The sequence below is a fragment of the Hemitrygon akajei genome, chromosome 12 (assembly GCF_048418815.1).
Source record: "Hemitrygon akajei chromosome 12, sHemAka1.3, whole genome shotgun sequence".
Classification (NCBI taxonomy): domain Eukaryota; kingdom Metazoa; phylum Chordata; class Chondrichthyes; order Myliobatiformes; family Dasyatidae; genus Hemitrygon; species Hemitrygon akajei.
In genome coordinates, this window is record NC_133135.1 from 38,430,611 (window position 1) to 38,450,964 (window position 20,354).

At 39.3% G+C, this 20,354-nt stretch overlaps 1 protein-coding gene across 4 annotated transcripts in view; it reads left to right on the forward strand.

Annotated features, from left to right (window-relative positions):
• The first annotated feature begins 780 nt into the window (after window positions 1–780).
• The window catches only part of LOC140736905 (ERI1 exoribonuclease 3-like), a 301,362-nt gene continuing 281,788 nt past the window's right edge, over window positions 781–20,354 (forward strand). Inside the window, exon 1 of one of the 4 annotated variants that reach the window (XM_073062921.1) lies at window positions 781–884. The gene's annotated coding sequence lies outside the window, so the exon portion shown is untranslated. Of the gene's footprint in view, window positions 885–910; window positions 1,066–1,314; window positions 1,366–20,354 lie in introns of those variants that run through there. The other 3 variants (XM_073062922.1, XM_073062924.1, XM_073062923.1) reach the window with 3 other exon arrangements.

Genomic DNA, 20,354 nt, shown 5'->3' on the forward strand with positions numbered 1-20,354 from the left:
ATCATTTCACATCTTTTATCTAATGTTACTGTTGGGAGGGATGAAACATGATCTACATTTTCACTTAATCATAGATAAAACTTAATTCAGAATTGTAAAATGGCAATGAGATTAAAATTAATTGAAAATTCGCGGCACTTAGCAAATCTAAAATGCGTTACGTTGCATTTCACTGCGTTCGCAAGCCTGTTGAATGGAATGATATTAAACTACAATTCCCAGCGTCCTTAACTCAAGAAACTAAAGACGCTGAAGTCTTCAGTATGCAAGGCATCTGAAGTCCGTCGCAGCAGTGGGAAGCGGGATGCCTTCATCACACGCTCACAAATGAAAGACGTGAAATAGCATGTTACCATTTATTATTGCATACTAGTGTGTTTTATGATGAGTTTGTTGGCAGACCACCAACTATTTTCGTGGCAATATTTATACTGACCGCAGAACGCCTCGCTCAGTCATTGAGGTTTGTCGTGACATTTGTAAAACAAAAGTTGATAACAGGTTAAAAATAATAAAAATGATCCAACGGACTGGTTCAATAAAACTATCTGCCACCACACAGTGCGCCTTGGCCCAGCCAATAACTTTTGATGAAAGAGAGGGTGGTTGGAAGTGTGCGGCTCTGACCTCGGGAGTTGGAGCGCCCTGCAATGGTAAACTACAACTCCCAGAATCCCACCATGTTCCGGGGAGAAGCGCCGCTATGTTGTTTTCTCAACCAAACCTGATGACGACGGTTTCCCGAGCAGTTGGCCCGCCTTAGCCCGCCAAGGCTATTGGCTTTCATTCCGGCCTTCCGCACAAATCTTGGGTTCTGAGTGGCCAGTAGTGGTGTCAATAAATATTCGTGTCAAACGAAAGGTTCACCAAGCAGGATAGGTAGGGTGAGTAAGGCCAATGCCGATGATTGAAAGTGGCTGGTTTGGGTTTATTGTCGGAAAACTTGTGGTGTTTCTGCATCGGCAGGCAAAGGGATAAACAAGGGGGCTTTGCATCTTTCAACAGAGTGCAAACTCTGACAACAAAAATAAACTTTCGATTAGAAGTGCTTGAAAGCTGCACTTTGTAAGTGAGCAGGTGTGAGGCCGTTAGGCACTGGCCTTTCTCATAAATGGTTTTGTTCTGTTTATCGTTGAAGCTTCATTCTTTGAAGCTCTGCCTTGCTTTGATTCAATACAAAATATTCCTGGGAAGGCAAATTGTGCATTTGCGAAATTTCGGTTCTGCCCTCTGACGTCTCACTACCTGTAAAACGAGTATAACTTAAAGCGAAAGTTAATAAATCAACGCTTAAACAAGCAATGCGTCATTTTTTTGGAAGGTGAAGTGGCGGTGTGGCAAGCATGATCTAATTTGTGTTTTACAGTATGTGTTCTTTGTATTTGTGAAATGTATATGTCTAATTGTGGTGTTAAATTTACTTTTGGGATGTAGACGTATTCTATTTTTTGACGCAAAAGTTTAATACCAGGCTTTACCGTGATCAAATATGTCAATGTATATAATGTGTTTTATTGAACGCATTCTGAATTTTATTCTTAAAACTTATTCTGCTGAAGTTTTTAATTAACATGTCGCTAAATATGATCTGAGCCTTACTGCTAGGTTAAACTAAGCTTTGTTTCAATATACTTTGACAGTGAAAGAGGATTGATAGAATTAACACGAAACACGTGTATAGTCTCTCTTCAGGAGTTTGCCTGACTTGCATTTTTACAGCATTTTCTGTTTTCAGATTTCTATTTCCTTCCCCTGTCAAAACCAGATTAAATAGTAAATTAATATTGGTAAATGATTTAGCAATGTACATTCAAAGTATCTGCCCATGGAAATAACATTTGTGATTAATGATACTGGTAATTCCATTCCTGTGATTTCTTTTTACTTGGATCTTTAGTACAAAAATAATTTAAATGTTGAAAATGTCATGCATTTTGTAGTGGCATTGTGGTGCAGCAGTTAGTCCTACTGCCTCATTCTAAACCAACTGCAGGGGAACTCCCTTTCTACAAATTAATGATTTACTGCTATGGTTAGTAAATTCATTTGGAAAACCAAATCTTATACTTTCTTCAATAATTGCATTTTTTTTCGAATAATGAATTGAACACAATTGAGAGTAACACACACAAAATGCTGGAGGAACTCAGTAGGTCAGGCAGCATCTATGGAGAGGAATAGTCAGCACCTCAGGCTAATGAAAGGTCTCAGTCTAAAGTGGTGATTTTATTTCTCTCCATAGATATGGCTGACCTGTTGAGTTCCTCCAGTTCTCTCTGTGTGTGTGTGTGTGTGTGTGTGTGTGTGTGTGTTACTTTGGATTTCCAGTATTTGCATAATCTGTATGAAACAATTGAGAATTATCTTTAGTTGCTGTCAGTGCCTTTAACATAGAACATAGAAATCTACAGCACGTTACAGGCCCTTTGCCGCAACGTTGTGCCGACCATGTAACCTACTCTAGAAACTGCCTAGAATACTTTTAGTTGAAAGTTGTAATTTGTTTCAAAATTTGGACTCTTACAGGCTTTTTTAAAAAAAAAAATTGTAATAAATTGGGCAAAGCTCATAATTCTAGTCATCTGGTATGAGTGTGTAGAGCTTCTTGTGCTTTCTAATTTGCCTTTGGAAACATGTCACACCAAATTAATATCTTCACAAGGGTAAATAATTCTTCTCTACCAATCCCCAAAACCTTCAGCTTCAAGAGGTGTAACACACCTTCCCTATTTTTGTTATGTTGAAGGCAGCCATGTCTCAATCTCCTTTGTAGATCACTCTGTAGATATATACTGTTTTCTAATTCTAAGGTGCAGTTTCTTCTTTTATCTATGTACTCTGGAAACTCAACACCTTGTTCTTAAATAATCTCACCATCATTTCTCAAGTTCCTAGATATTTGAATCCAACTGAATTGCCATAAAACACTTGATTTTTTTTCTCTCTCTCCAGTACATTGACAATACTAGCATTAACTATTGATGTTTGAATTCCTGGGACTAATCATTCTAGTTTACTCTATGCTTTTTCAGAGGTCCAATCCATTCTGATCTGATGATGATTTTAAAAATCGCACATGCATCTTTTAAATACTTCATTCCAGAGCTTTCATTGTAGTATATGTTATAACACAACATCCCCTTTGAGCATGGTGTGTGGAAATTTGCCGATATATTTACAGAATAATTGTAAGAGAAAGGGCTTGCACAGAAATTAAGCCACCTTTGTGAGGTTACCTTCAGGTTATTTGCATATCTTTTTATGTGTTTGAGCAATTATGTAGTGTCATTTTGAATGTTGTAATTGACTTGTTAGTAATCACCCCTCCGATAAAGCATTCTACATTTTAACAATTCTGCAAGAAAAAAGTTATATGAATCTGTTCTTAGCAATCTTTATAATAACCTCTTACCTTTGATTTACCTTCTACTGGAAATTCTCTATCAATCTTGTCAATTCCTTTATTTGAATTCTTTAATCAAAGCTCCGGATTTCTTTATAACCTATCGAATTGTCAGCTCAGCAGTGCCATGTGACTGTTATTTTGCATTGCCCATTCTCCATTTTAGTATATTCAGATGTAACAAATATAACCTCAATACAGTTTTGTGAATAGCTATGGTGACCATTTTACTCTTGTATTCAGTCCCTGATAATTTATACTCTTTATTGTAAATATCTGTACTGTCATCTTCCTGTAAGTTGATCTAATGCAGCTGCATTTAGATGTAAAGCAGCTCCATTTCTCTCTGTTTCCCCTTACAAATTAACTGTTTAACTTGCGTATTCATCCCTGAGATGACCTGCACCAAATCCTATGAGGCTCAAGTCCGTGGGCAGAAGTTGATCGTTTCCTAATCAGTCTGGGTATCAAAGGATATGGCGAGAAGGCAGGTGTATGGGGGTTGAATGGGATCCAGGATCAGCCATGATGGAATGACAGAGCAGACTTGATGGGCTGAATGGCCTAATTCTGCTCCTTTGTCTTGTGGTCTTGTTCTCCACTGTTATGTTCAATTTTTGTTCAGCCTATCATGCCTTCTTCTAACTTTGCAATAGTTGTTAATTCACATTGCAAAATGAGAAACTTTGATATTCACGCTTTGCTCTCTGTCTCATTGATACACAAGGTTAATGGGGTAAATGCAAAGTGTTGTTAAGGATGCACAATAGTTGTGAATATTCTGGGCTGCTCAGTAAATTTTCAAGTCTCAAAGTCAATTTGATCAGCCACAAGATCAGGCTAGTCAGACCTACTGCTCTTTCTAATGGTCTTATGGTATATCAATTTGAAATTTGGAATGCATAGATTAAGAGTGAACCCAGCAATGATTATTTCAGGCACCTGACTGCTCATTTTCTGTCAATGAGTTTCAGAAAACCTTACAGTTCAACATATTTATCTGACCCACCATCATATGTGTTGTAAATTACAGTTGGAAGCCACATAAAGTACATGAAAAGGTTATAAAATTTTGATAATGTATGTTGCATTCATGCACTGGAGAGCAACATAATTTAAAATGTTGGTCATAATTTTGCTGATGCAAGTGATAGAAAAGCACTATTGAAGGTAATATAGAAAAGTGTTGTGCAATAATTTGATGCCAAAATTCAAGTAGCCTTAACCACATGAACAAACGAGTCCTGATGAAGGGTCTTGAACTGAAATGTCGACAGTTTACTCTTTTCCATTGACACTGCCTGGCTGCTGAGTTGTCCAGCAATTTGTGTTGCTTAACTAACTTCTTTATTTCTTTTCTTGTGTCAAGTCCTAATGCACAACTCATGAGTAGGCCATGAAAGGATCCTGAGCTAGCTGAAATTTGACAATAGTAAGTTTGTTATCAAAGTACATGTATGCCAACCATCTGCTACCCTGAGATTCACTTTATTGTGGGCATTCACAATAAATACAAAGAAACACAATAGAATCAATGAAAATCTACACACAAAGACGGACAAACAACTGATGGGTAAAATACAATAAACTGTGCAAATACAAAAATAAAAACAAAATAGTAAAAATAAGTAAATAAATAATATTTAGAACATGAGTTGTAGAGTCCTTGAAAATGAGTCCATAAGTTGTAGATAACATAAGTTAACTTCAAACAATAAATAGGATGCACAGATTTCTTCTGTCACAATTGGAAATCCTTTGCCCATAGAAGGCTGTCCAGTTGCCCAAATGCCCATGCTTACCCCATGTGTTTTGCAAGTTGCATCAGCTGTAACGCGTTGGTGATGGTTGTACCAGTACTAATGGCTACCTATGTTGTTCTGAGGTTATCTGTGGTATTTTCTGCAGCATTGAAATGTTGTAGATGGTATCTGTAATCCTGCTTGAGACTTCTGTTCTCCTTGGCTGAGTATAGCTCTTTGGTTGTTTAACACTGGTATTTTGTTGAGGATATACAAGATATTGATGTTTATTGGCTTATGGTAGCCAGTGATGATTCTCCAATTGTCATTTAACATGGTGGGCCTAGACTAGGCCAACAGACTTAGAATAGGGATAATATAGGTGAACAGAGAAGTTGCAATTGTGGATGAATATCTTCCCCACCCCTCCATCCCTCCCCGACCTTCCAAATCTGCAAGCTTCTCCAAACTGACCTTATTTTTCATTTTGTTAATGTGATTCTTGTATGAGAATGTTTGGTCTAAGGTCACCCTGAGATAAACTGAGATTGTGCAATGAGTGCTGGGGCTCAATCCATTTGACTTTAGCTTTTAATTTCGTTAATGGTGATAGTGGGATGAGAGAGCAGGAGGAGCATGGAAAGTTGACTGTTTTAGCCTCGGCCTTTTGATGGCTGGAAGTTTTTGCTGCACTTTTGCTTTCTTTCAGGATTGAAATAACAACCCTGGATATACATCAGCACAGAGAAAAAAGTCTGTTAACATTTTGGACACAGACCATTCAATAAGGTGTATTTTTAAGACCATAATATATAGAAGCAGAATTATGCCATTTCATCATGGCTGATCCAAATTTTCTCTCAGCCCCAATATCTTGCCTTCTCCCTGTATCCTTTCATGCTCCAACCAGTCAAGAATCTATTAACCTCTGCCTTAAATGTACATAAAGACTTGGCCTCCACAGCTGCCTGTGGCAAAGTATTCCACAGATTCACCACTCTCTGGCAAAAGAAATTCCTCCTCATGTCTGTTCTAAAAGGACATCCCTCTATTCCGAAACTGTGTCCTCTGGTCTTAGACTCTCCCGCCATAGGAAACATCCTATCCATATGCACTCTATCAAGGCCAATCACCATTTGATAGGTTTCAATGAGGTTATCCCTCATTCTTCTGAATTCTAGTGAATACAGGGCCGTAGCCATCAAACGAGCTGCATGTGACAAACCATTTAGTGCTGGAATTATTTTTGTGAACCTTCTTTGAACCCTCAACAGTTTCAGCATATCCTTTCAAAGGTAAGGGGCCCAAACCTGCTCACAATACTCTGAAGTATCACCAGTGCTTTATAAAGTTTTAACATTACATCCTTACTTTTATATTCTAGTCCTCTTGAAATGAATGCTAACATTGCATTTGTCTTCTTTACCACAGACTCAAACTGCAAATTAACCTTCAGGGAAACCTGCACAAGGACTCCCAAATCCCTTTGCACCTCAGTTTTTTTGTATTTTCTCTCCATATAGAAAATCGTCAACCCTTTCATTTCTTCTACCAAAGTGATGACCATACACTTCCCAACAGTGTATTCCATCTGCCATTTCTTTGCCCATTTTCCTAATCTATCTCAGTCCTTCTGTAGCCTCCTCACTTCCTCAAAACTATCTGCCTCTTCACCTATCTTCATATCGTCTGTAAACTTTGGAACAAAGCCATAATCCAAGTCATTGACATATAATGTAAAAAGAATTGGCTCCAACACAGACGCCTCTGGAACACCACTAGTCAGCGGCAGCCAGTCAGGAAAGACTGCCTTTATTCCCTCCTCTTTGCACCCTGCCAATCAGCCACTGCTTTATCAATGCTAAAATCTTTCCTGTAATACAATGGGCTTGTAGCTTGTTAAGCCTCCTCGTGTGGCACGTTGTTGAAGGCCTTCTGAAAATCCAAGAAGTACACAGCATCAGGTGATTCACCTTTGTCTATCTTGTTTGTTACTTCAAAGAATTCCAACAGATTTGTCAGGCAAAATTTTCCCTTGAGGAAACCATGCTGACTATGGCCTATTTTGTCATGTGCCTCATCCTTAATAATCAACTCCAACATCTTTCCAACCACAGAAGTTAGAGTAACTGGCCTATAGTTTCCTTTCTTCTGCCTCTCTCCCTTGAAGAGTGGAGTGATAGTTGCAATTTTCCAGTCTTCTGGAACCATTCCAGAATCTAGTGATTCTTGGAAGATCATTACTAGTGCCTCTGCCAATTCTTCCGCCATCTCTTTAAGAATCCTGGGCTGTACACCATCTGGTCCAGGTAACTCATCTATCTTCAGACCTTTCATTTTTCCAAGAACCTCTCTCTAGTTATGGTAACTTCACACAGTTCATGTCCCCCGACGCTGGAACTTCCACCATACTGCTAGTGTTTTCCACAATGAAGACGGGTGCAAAATACATATTTGGTTCATTTGCATATTTTGCTGTCCCCCATTACTACCTCTCCAACATCATTTTTCAGCAGTCCTATATCCACTCTCGCCTCTCTTTACACTTTAAGTATCTTTAAAGGGGTCTTTATACTTGAAATGTTAATTTGCCCTTTCAATTGGTAGTTGACATGATGCACGTTTCTAGTATTTGTTACTTTCATCTTATATTTAGTTCTTTTTGTCATTTGGGTGACTTAATCCTGGGCTCTTGCAGTTATATTGCATAACTAACATCTAGTTGATGAATTTAGCTGCTTTGGATTTGTAGAAGTACGCCAATATATTTTGCAAATAATCCAGCTAATATTGGCAAAGAAAGGAATTGTAAATTGGGTTCGTGCCTGTGAATGAAAAGGAAATTGTAGATATTAGAAGGCTGAAATAAAAATGCAAAATGATGGAAGCACTCAGCAGATCAGCCTGGACATGTGGAAAGAGAAACAGAATTAGTGATTCAGTTTGAAATTCTGTTGTAGAGAGGACAACAGGACCTAATTTAATGCCTTTCGATTTCCTTATTTTGCCATTCTCATTGAGAAAAGTGCGGGTATTGTCTTTCACATATATTAAAGGGAAGACTCAGTTACAACTGCATGATACTACCCTAATTTACTCAATGGTTTAAGTATCCAAGTAATGGACAAAAAACTTCAAATTTTTCTTTGAATCTGCTTAGTTTTGGTTTGTATTATGCTTTAAGGCAAAACATATACATTGAAAAAAAATTGTAAATAAAGTTGAATGTGATAGATTTCTGAGGATAAATTAAGGAAATGAAAACATAATAATACAGAGCAGGCATATTCCATCAGGCCCTTCATTGTCTTTGCTGTCTTCTGTCTCAGTGCCATTTTTCTGCACTTGATTCTTTGAGTGTCTAGAAATATATTGAAGTCTGTTTTAAATGAAAATAGTGACTGAACTTCCATTGTCCTTCAGAATTCCATAAGTTCAGCCATCCCATCCTAACCCTCTCCCCCCACCCCGAGTGAAGAAATTTTCCATGGTCTCACTCCTAACCAGCTTTGCTACCCTTCATTCTCAGATGTGCCCCCTAGTTCGACACTTTCAGTCAGGATAAGCATCCTCCCTGTATTCAGTCTGTTAAGCTCTTTAACAATTTTCTGACATTCTTTTAAACTCTGGAGATTATCAGTCCAGTCTACTCAATCTCCCCCTTTTATGATTTAGCAGATTTGTCATAAATCAGTCTATTGAATCTTCACTGGCATCCCTTTATGGCAGATATCCATTCTGAAGTAAGAAGACTGAAATTGTGTACAATAATCTAGGGGTGATCTTTTAAAGGCCCTATATAATTCCAATAAGACTTACTAATTCTTGTAATTGAAAACTCTCATGATGACCAACATATCATTTGCCAACTGCACTTCTGTACAAACACACCATCTGAACGTCAACATTGTCAATTGCTTGACACTCTGCAAGATGGTTTACATTGCATACTTTGAAATTATATTTTTCTGTCATATTCTCGCTCACCTAGTAAGTTTGTCCGTTTCTCTTTGAGATATCTTTGCATTCCCATTCCCACTCACCTGGTTCATTATTGAATTTGTGACTTTTGCTCTCCTCTGGCAAATTGCTGATCTGGATTGTGAGCAATCTGGGCCCAAGCACCTGCAGTGCCCCATTAGTTACAACCTGCCGGATTTGAGAAGCAGTATTTCTTCTCTGCTTTCTAAACTTTACAGCATGCTGCCCTTTGATTTCATGTACTCCAACATTGTTGACTTATCTTCTGTGTGGAATTTTATTGAAAGCCTTCTGAAAATCCAAATTTACTGCATCCACTGGTTCTCCATTATTTATTTTATGAGTTGCATCCTCCAAGAACTCCTGTGATTAGTCAAACACAATTTACTTTTCGTAAATCAGTGTCAACTTGGCCCAATCTTAATTTCATTTTCAAGATATTCTGTAATTACACCTTTCATTGTAAATTCCAGCTCTTTACCTGTTACTGTTTTTCAGCTAGCAGATCAGTTACTCCGTTTCCTTCCACTCTAAATACAGTAGTGGGGTCTCATTTACTACCCTTTAATTTACCGAAACAAGTCCAGGATCAGAGGAAGTCTGGAAGTTGAGGAGCAGAGCATTAACCATCTCTACAATCTTCTTCCCAAATCTCAGTGATGCAGATGATCAGATTCATTGAATCTATGAGCTTTCAAGCTCAATTTCTCCAGTACTGTGTTTTGACTAATTGTTGGTTCTCTTCCAGTCCCAATCTTTTCTAGTCATATATTTTCTTGTCTTTTTCTGTGAAGAGCCCTTGCTAATCTTTTCCTTGTTACACACCATAAAAGCTTTAGCAATGTGTTTTTGTTTCTTGCCATCTTCTTGCATTTTCTATCTTGCTTTTTATTGTTTTGTCTATTTCTTGGCCCTTTCAGTTCTATATGCTGCCAATCTTAAGACCTACTACTTTTTCTGGCCAATGTATTATCTTCCTTTGATTGAAACTGTTCTTTAATATCTTTTGTCAGACTTAAATGATTTAATAAAAACAATCTAATGCTTTCCTGGCATATACGATGAATAAGCACTTCTTGGGCTTCCAGCCGGATGCAGGTATCGATAATAACCGACATTTCAATGATACCAGGATATGTCTAGTTGGGTGGTATTTATAAACCCCCCCGCCCCGTAGTCCACATCCAATCAAGTTTCCACTCTCCCACCTTGTTAACAATCAAATTCCAATCCTTACTTAGAGTGAGACCTTTGTCTTTGTTAAGATTCTTTTCATCTAGTTTTTTTTCCAATGATTTCCTTCACCAGGCAGTCCTAAAAGCCATTGGAGCAGCACAGTAGTTTTGTGCCACCGATGTCAATCCTATGGCCATTGCAGATGTAGCAATTCTGCCTCAGGCGCTGGTACCACCAAGACTTTATGGGCTCCCTGAGATACACAGGGAGGGTTACCATTGAGGTCTATCGTCAGCAGGATAGATTCTCTGGCTTACTACCTTGCTAAGCATTTAATGACCATGTTATCTCCCTTTGTTGGGGGCTGTGAGCATCTCATCACGAATTTGACCAACTTCGTTAAAACAGTATCCAACAGCCAGTTGAGGACATAATGGTCATTTTCAACGTGGTGTCCCTGTTCACAAGAATTCCCATGAAGGACAGCTTAGTCCTCTTGTGATCAAGGTTTGATAAGGGTATCATTGACCTTTTAGAACACACCCTGACATTGATGTACTTCCTATGACAAAACAGACAGAGTGGCCATAGGATCGCCCTTTTTGCTGGCTATTGCTAATTTCTATATGGAGGACTTTGAGGAGAGGGCTCTGAGTTCATCTCCCTTACGCCCCAAATGCTTCTTCAGATATGTCGATGACACCTTCATAGTGTGGCCTCATGGACTCCGATTGCTCTAGCATTTCCACGACCATCTGAACAGTACACATCCAGACATTCAGTTTATGATGGAGATGGAGAACAATGTTTACCTCCTGTTCCTAGACATTCCGATATGATGGAAACGGGACAGTAGCCTCGGACGTGGTGTCTGTCAGAAACCTACTCACACAGACGTGTACATCAACAATAACAGCCACCATCATGCCTCTGTAGAGCAGTTCTTTCTACTTTGATTAACCGTGTGAGAACTATTTCAGATGTTCCTACAGAATAACTACAAGTTGAAGGAAATCAATCAGGCCCTTAAGAGGGCTGATGGAAGAACCAGGAAACCTAACAATGAGGAGGAACCTGTCGCTACTGCCTGTCTTCCTTGTATTTCTATGGTTTCTGCAAGATTTGCCAGGATGCTAAAGAAATACTGAATTAATACTGTTCACAAACCTGTAAGGAAGCTCAAATCACAGCTTATGCGAGTCAAAGATGACCTGGGACTCGGGTCGTCTGGTGTTTACAGGATTCCCTGTGAATGTGGAGCAGTGTACTGTATATCAACCAGACAGGATGCACGGTGGAAACCTGCATTAAGGATCACAAGAGGTGTATCCATTTGGGTTATTCAGAGAAATCGGAGGTAGCAGAACACCGTATTTACAAAGGCCATAGGATTGATTTCGATGGCACAAAACTACTGTGCTCTGCCAATGGGTTTTTGGACCGCCTATTAAAGGAAACCATTGAAATAAAACTAGAGGAAAAGGATTTTAACAAAGATAAAGGTCTTGTTCTAAGTAAGAACTGGAATTTGTAAACAAGGTGGGAGAGTGGAAACCTGATTGGATGAAGACTAACCAATCAGGAGGGATGGACTATAGGGGTATAAATACCACCAGACTAGACATGCCCAGGCTTCATCCCTGATGAAGATGGCAGAGTTGTCATGGAAACATTGGTTATAATTGATACCTGTACCCGGCTGAAGCCTGATAAGAGCTTATTTGATAAATTATTCACTTTATTCCTTTCTAAACATTTTGTGCCTTAGTATTTCTTGCATGAGAAAAGCACAAGAAGTTCTGCAGATACGTTCAACCATAAGCAATGGAAAATCCTGCAGGAACTCAGTAGGTCAGGCAGCATCTATGGAGGGGAATAAACAGTTGATGTTTCAGTCTGAGACCCTTCACCGGGATTGAAAAGGAAGTGGGGTGCGAGAAGCTAGAATAAGAAGGCGGGTGGAGGGTATGAAGTACAATGTGGCATGTAATAGATGAGATCTGGTGAGAGGTAGGTTGGGGAGGGGAAGGGGAAATGAAGAAAGAAGCTTGGCAGTGATAGTAGAACAGGTAAAGGGGCTGAAGAAGAAAGAGTCTAATTGGGGAGCACAGTGGACCATGGGAGAAAAGGGAAGGAGGACGTGAAGTACAGGGAGATGATGGGCAGGTGAGGAGAAGAGAAGGAGTGAGCGGGTAGCCATAGTGAGGATTGGGGAAAAAAAAGAGAAGGGGGAGGAGAGAGTAATTATCAGTAATTGGAGAAATTACTGTTCATGTCATCAAGTTCTCAGATTAAATGTAAGGTATTGTTCCTCCAACCTGAGTCTGGCCTCATTGTGGTAACAGAGCAGGCCTTCGATGGACATGATGAATGGAAATAAACAGGGGTTCCCAACCTGGGGTCCACAGAAGCCCCAGTTAATGGTAAGGCTCCATGGCATAAAAAGGTTGGTTGGGAATCCCTGGAATAGAAAGTAAAATTGAACTGGGTGGCCACTGGGAGATAAATTTATTTTGCAATGGACAGAGCAAAGGTGTTCAATGAAGTAGGGCCCAATCTGACAAGCCATTTACCTCTAACACCACCTTCCAGCTTCTTACCTCATTCCACCTCCCCCATTTACCCACCTTTACCTGGTCTCACCTATCACCTGCCAGCTTGTACTCCTATCCCTCCCACCATCTTCTTATACTGGCTTCTGACCCCTTTCTTTCCACTCCTGATGAAGGGGTTTGCCCTAAAACATCAACTGTTAACTCCTCTGCACAGATGCTGTCTGACTTGCTGAGTTCCTCAAGCAGTTTGTATGTGTTGCCTAAGATAAGTTGCTTTAATGAAATAAAAAAAGTAGATAGTATAGAAAAGTTCATTTATATTTAATCTGGACTGAAATTTAGTTCCACATTTTAATTTGCCAATTTTGTTTCAGTGTTTGGTTTGGAAGTGCAGGTCTCTGTAACCTCAAGTTACCTGAGGACTGTAACATGGACTTCATTAACTTCCATTCACTATTAAAGAATATCTGATGTCTTCCCACTTATGCTCATCACAGAGAGAACTATCTCTATTGGAAATAAATTACTTTTGTCAGCATTAACCATTCTCATGTTAAGCAATGTTAAATACTGGAATAGCTCTGTCTGCATTGCTGAAACTTGGCTCTTCGATGCTTAATTGCATCAATGTGACATTTTCATTTCCCAATTCAGCCATCCAATGTGCTTGTACGATAGGTATACAAATACGTGAGAAACTTCAGAATAAAATTTTAGAATGAGGAAACAACTCTTGACCCATGTTAGACGTAACTGTACTGGTTTCACTTACCATCGCAAAGATTAAAGGAAAGCACCTTTAAACTGGAAAACTTTTAAAAGGGTAATCAACAAACTTCAGCCAAATGTCATTGAACTGAAATACACACTTAAATATATTTTTATGACTAGCAATCCCAGTATGTCAGGTAAGCTGTAATTTTAGAAGATTTGATGACACTATAAAAGTTAACTCTGGCAGAGTCTATGCATATCTCAATCCTACTTTAAGAAAATATTTATGTGTATATTAAGCCCAGGATCAGACTTTTTGAATTTAGAGCCTGCAGTTTTGTAAACACTATCGGAATCATAGAGCAATACAACATGGATACAGGCCCAAATACAAGAGATTCTGCAGATGCTGGAAATCCAGAGTAACTCTCACAAAATGCTGGAGGAACTCAGCAGGTTAGGCAGCATCTATTGAAAGGAATAAGCAGTCAACATTTCAGGCCAGGACTGGAAAGGAAGGGGGCAGAAGCTAGAATAAGAAGTTGGGGGAGGGAAAGGAGATAGGTGAAGCTAGGTGGGTGGATTGATACAGGCCCTTTGGTCCATCAAATCCATGCCAACCAGGTGCCCACCCAATTGTGTATATTTCTCCCCATCCAAGTGCTTCTTGGATGATATTTTACTTGCCTCAGCCACTTCTTTAGGCAGCTCTTTCCATGTACTCATCACCCCTCTGTGCAGAAAATGTCCACAGGTCCCTTTTAAATCTTTCCCCTTCATCCTAAATCTATGCCTTCTAGTTTTGAACTCCCCTAACCTGAAAAAAGAAAAGATTATTACCATACACCTTGTCTAATGGAATGGAGATTTTGTTTAATTTGTAGTTATTGGTATGTTTCCCACCATGCAAAACTAATGAATTATTAATGCACGTTAAAAAATTTTTTATTCTCGCAAGTCAATGAATCTGTTGTAAAAAAGATCACTCCCTACTTGTACATAGTTTTTTCCTTTTGCTTGTTTTTTCTTTCCACTCTTTTCTATAAGTGTATACCTCAGATAAATACTTTGTGGAGATTTGTGATATATATGATTATATAATATATATGTACAATGTCTGAAATACATCTTATGGAAATGTTTGATGATGAACTTCAATAAAAAAATAAATAACAAAAAAAAGATTGTGTGAAGGAAAAAGTAAAGATTAGAGAAAAAATACAGTAATAGAGATGAAATTTTGAATCTGTATTCCTTGGCCAGTGTTTAATTTTGGTCACAACTTTTAAAAAGAACTTGAAATTCCCAGAAAGGTTGTAGAAAGGATGGCTAGCATTATAAAGGATAAGTCAAAGTAAAGCAAAGTCAATTTATTTAATATCAAAGTATGTACTCTGTACGTCACCATAATCTACCCTGAGATTAATTTTCCTGCAGGCATTTACAGGAAAATAAAGAATTGCAGTAGAATTTATGAAAAACTGTGAAGACTGACAGCAAATGTGCAAAAGAAGACAAATCTTACAAAAAATAAAAAAGTAAATAAATAAAACTGAAATTATGAGCTGCTGAGCCTTTGAAGGTTAATTGATAAGTTGTAGAGTCAGCTCAGTGATGACATGAGTGAGTTTATCTGCACTGGTTAAGGAGCCTGATTGTAGTCTAATAACTGTTCCTGATCCACGTGGTGTGGGACTTAAGACTTCTGTAATTTACCTGATGGTAGTAGCAAAGAGAGCATGGACTGGATGATGGGGGTGTATTAATTGGAGTAAATAGAGGAAAAACTATTCACATGAGAAGAAAATTTTGGGTACTCTGATTTAAAAAAAAACTGGGCATAAAAGGCATGTCAAATGTGAGGGGAAAAACTTGCAGAAATATTTGATCTGCCACAGTGTGGTGGAAGCAGGCTTTCGAAATGGAGTTTGGCAGGCATGAGGGAAAGTAATTTGCAGAGCTACAATGAAAGAGAGTGAAAATGAAGCTGACTGGATTGTTGTATAACATGGCAGCATGGATTTGATTGGCAGAATAACATCCTGTGTAATAATGAGCAACACACACAAAATGCTGGAGGAACTCAGCAGGCCAGGCAGCATCTAGGATGTTTCGGGACAAGACCCTTCATCAGGACAGGTGATGTAGGGTCTCTGCCCGAAACATTGACTGTTTACTCTTTTCCATAGAAGCTGCCTGGCCTGCTGAGTTCCTCCAGTATTTTGTGTCTGTTGCTTGGATTCCAGCATCTACAGATTTTCTCCTGTCCATGTAATACTGATTCTGGAATAGGTCACAAAAAGTACTATTGAAAATTTTCAAGAAACTTTGATTGTCTTGGAAGTGTGGGAAAGTTATGATTCAGTGAATGTTTTTGTTAGGAAAGTACTTACCTAGGATTTATTTATAAACGGTGCACAAAGACAATATACTTGATGCTTAGGCTGTATTTTAGAAACAATAAGTTACATTTTTTGTTGTTTTTCATCATTCAAGTTTTATGAAGCAGGCAATCTGTAAGGTCTATTTATTTCAAAAGCAGATAAAGCCACAAAAATCTATCATTTTATTCAAGTCAAATGTATTACGCAGAAATCTAGCAGGAAAATCTCCAGTCAGTAGAAGATTTATCAGCTTTTATTTCTTTTATAATTTTTTTGAAAATTTAAATAGATTTTCAAAAGTTTGCTCTTAAGTGTAAGTTTATTAATTGACAGCCTGTTTATAGTACTTTCACCTGAAATGCCTCTTTCTAACTTCATTGCCAGGTGGAAGAAATTTGGGTATATTTTATTCATGTTTCCCCTTATGAGTTATTTCACACTTGTGAAAGTTATGATAGAACTACTTTCTGGAGGTGGGACTCAGAATAATTCCTTTTATAACAGTTTAAAACACTCAGGATAACTTTTGAGGAGGAAGATGTTCTCAATTAGCCAAGTAATTCATTTATTATTATCACATATGCTGAGTGCCATTTAAAAATTTGGTCTTGCGTCCCACCCATACAGATCATTCCAAAACCTAAGTATATTAAGGCAGTACCAGCGAAAGGCAAAAATAAAAAGCTGGAGGATATTGTTTTAAATGTACTTTGAGTCTTTGAATCTTAATAATTGCAGAGAAAGTGCAAGGCAGGTAGATAGTAAGGTGCAAGGTCCATGATAAAGTAGATTGAGAGATCAAGAGTTCATTGTATAAGAGGTACATTTAAGAGTCTTGTAGCAGAGAAAAGTAGAGCTACCCTTGAGCCTGGTAGTATGTGTTTTTCAAGCTTGAGTATCTTCTGCCCAGTTGAAGGGGGGAGAAGAGAGAATTACTTTATAGAACACAGAACAGTACAGCACAGGAACAGGCCATTTGGCCCACAATGTTGTGCCAGACCACATAAATTGTTTGGCCGTTTGATTACTAAATTAATCCCTTACGACAGCACAATGACCATATCATTCCATTTCCTCCCATTCATGTGCCTGTCTAAATCTGTTAAATCTGTAAAGTTTCTGCCTCTACCACCACCCCAAGCAGCACATTCCAGCCACCCATCACCTCAATGGAAAAGAAATCTTGGCCCCTTGCATCTATATAGAATTCTCTAGAAGCAGCCTAACTAGAGTTTTATAAAGCTGCAACATAACTTCCTGACTTTTGAATTCAGTTCCTCGTCTAATAAAGGGAAGCATGCCGCATACCATTTTAACCTCCCTATCAATCTGTGTGGCCACATGCAGGGAGCTATGAACTTGGATCCCAAGATCCCTGCACTCATCAACATTGTTAAGGGTCTTTATGTTTTACCTACCAAGATGCAACAGTTCACATTTAACTAGGTTAAACTCCATCTGCCAATTGTCCGCCCATAACTGCAACTGATCTCTGTCCAACTATATTCTTTGCCAGTCATCTACTCCATCCACAACACCACTAATCTTCGTATCATCTGCAAACTTACTAACCCAACCGTATACATTTTCATCCAGGTCATTTCTGTACATCACAAGCAGCAGAGGTCCCAGTAAAATCCCTGTGGAACACCACTAATCACAAACCTCCAGCTAGAATAAGTCCCTTCAACCACTACCTTCTGTCTTTTATGGTCAAACCAATTCTGCATCCAAACGGATAATTCACCATTGATCCTATGCATCTTAGTCTTCTGGATTAGCCTCCCATGATGGACCTTGTCATACACCTTATTAAGATCCATGTAGATGAAATCTATAGCTCTATCTTCATCAAACACCCTTGTCACCTTGTCAAAAAACATGATCAAGTTAGTAAGACACAACTTGCCCTGCACGTAGTCTGTCCCTAATAAGGCCATGGTTTTCCAAATGCTCATAAATCCTATCTCTAGGAATTCCCTCCATGTATTTCCCTACCACTGACATGATACTCACCAGTCTATAGTTTCCAGGATTTCCCTGGTTCCCTCCTTGAATAACGAAACAATACCGGCTACTCACCAGTCCTTCAGAATATTGCCTATGGTTAAAGAGGACACAAATAAATTGGTCAAGGTCCCAGCAATTTCTTCACTTGCCTCTCTCAATAACCTGAGGTATATTCCATCAGGCATTGGGGACATCCAAATTGATGTTCTTTAAAAGACCCAGCACTACTTCCTTCTTTACTTTGAAATGCCCTAGCATACTAATACTCCCAGCACTGATCTCCCTATCCTTCACATAATTTTCCTTGGTAAATACTGATGTAAAATCCTCATTAAAGACCTCACCCACATCCTTCACCTCCAAGCGAATGTTCCTCCTATATCCTTGAGTGGTCCAACCCTCTCTGTAGTTATCCTCTTTATCTTGATGTACGTATAGAATGCCTTGGGATTCTCTTTAATCTTACTTTCCAAGCACTTTTCATGGCCCCTCTTGGCTTTCCTAATTCCCTTCTTGAGTCTTTTTTTGGCTTCTTTACAATCCTCAAGGTCTCTGTTGGATTCTAGCTTCCTAAGCTTTACATACTTTCTCTTCTTGATTAAATTCATCTCCTCCCTTGACCTCCAAAGTTCTTTTACCTTGCTACCCTTGTCCTTCCTCTGACTGGAGCATACCTGTCCTTTTCTCCGTGCAGTTGTCTTTAAGTACCCTCCACATGTCAGTTATGGACCTGCTGAAAAACAGCTGTTCCCAGTTAACTCTCCCTAGTTCCTGCCAAATGCTCTTGTAAATTGCCCTGCTTCAGTATTAATACTGTTCTGCAAGGTTTATAGTTATCCTGTGTGTAGCTGTCTGAAAATGTGAGGAGCTGTGGTCCATTGTTCTCTACCTACCCACTGAAAGGTTGGTCACTTGGCCAGGCTCATTACCTAACATCAGATTCAGAACAGCCCCTCTTGTTGGACCATGTACATATTCATTAAATAAACCCTCCTGGATGCATCTAACAATTTTTGCACTATTGAAGTTGAAGTCTCCCATGACAACAATCCTATCGTTTTTACACCTTTCCTTAATCTCCCTGCCTATCTGATCCTCAATGTCCTGGTGGCTATTGGGGGTTCAGTGTGATAGCACCTTTCCTATTTTTGAGTTCTAACCATATAAACTCAGCGGATGGGTCCTCCATTATGTCCTATCTGAGTGCAGCCATGAGAGTGTACCTGTGCAACTCCTCTCTCAACTCCCTACCGTTTTTACCTCCCTCTGTATCTTTTCAAAAACATAGAAACTGTGGGACATTAAGCACCTACTCCTGTCCCTCTTTAATGGGCCACAGCATCATAGTTCCATGTACTGATCCATGCTCTAAATTCAGCACCTTTACCCATAATACTCCTACTATTAAAATACACACAATAGTCTGGTCATATATTTATCCATAACTATGCCAAATTTGACTGAATAACCTTACAATCAGTGTTCTCTCTGATCTACCTAACTTTTTCTTTTCTGTATTCCCTGAACCTAAGTTCAGAATTTGCTCTCTCCCTAGGCTGCTGGCTTAAACAAAAAGTTCTTGAAATGCAATTTAGGAATTCTCTACCTTTTAACTCTTTATGCTGACTGTAAACCTGTTAATATTTAAGTCAATAAAATTTCCTTCCGTTACCACCTTGATATTTCTTGACTTGGAAATTTCTGTTCTTCCAGTTTCTATGGTAGAGCCATAGAGAGAAATGGCACAGAAACAGCCCCTTTGATTTATCAAGTCCATGTCAACCATCACATTGTGGCGACCCACTTTCTGTGCAGGCGAACCGGCTCACAAATAGCCAGCACGCGGGGGGAGACTTTGGTAATGCACCTCTGACGTCTTTTCCGCCCGAAGAGGGCGGGCGCTAGGGATTAAATGCCAGCGCTGCGAAGTTTGAATAAACTAGTCTCCAAACAACTTAACAACTGCGTGTCGTTATTTCAGTGCTGTGTGTAGCACATCGCTACATTGGTGACCCCGATGGTCCAAACGGGATTTGGACCAAAGATGACCAACTCTTCATCTGTTAACGCAGTTTCGCTAAAACTGCCGACTTTCTGGATGCTGCGACCACGCGTGTGGTTTAGCCAAGCAGAAGCCCAGTTCCAGATTCGTCAGATATCCTCTGATTCCACGCGTTACTACCACGTGGTGAGCACCCTTGACCAGGAGATGGCCGTCCAGGTTGCGGATTTCATACAGTTGCCCTCGGAAGAAGGCAAATATGAAGCATTCAAAGCGCTGCTCATTGGGACCTTTGGCCTCTCACGGCGTGAACGAGGTGCCCGCCTGCTTCACCTGGACTGTTTCGGAGACAGACTGCTGTCAGCATTGATGAACGAGATGCTGGCC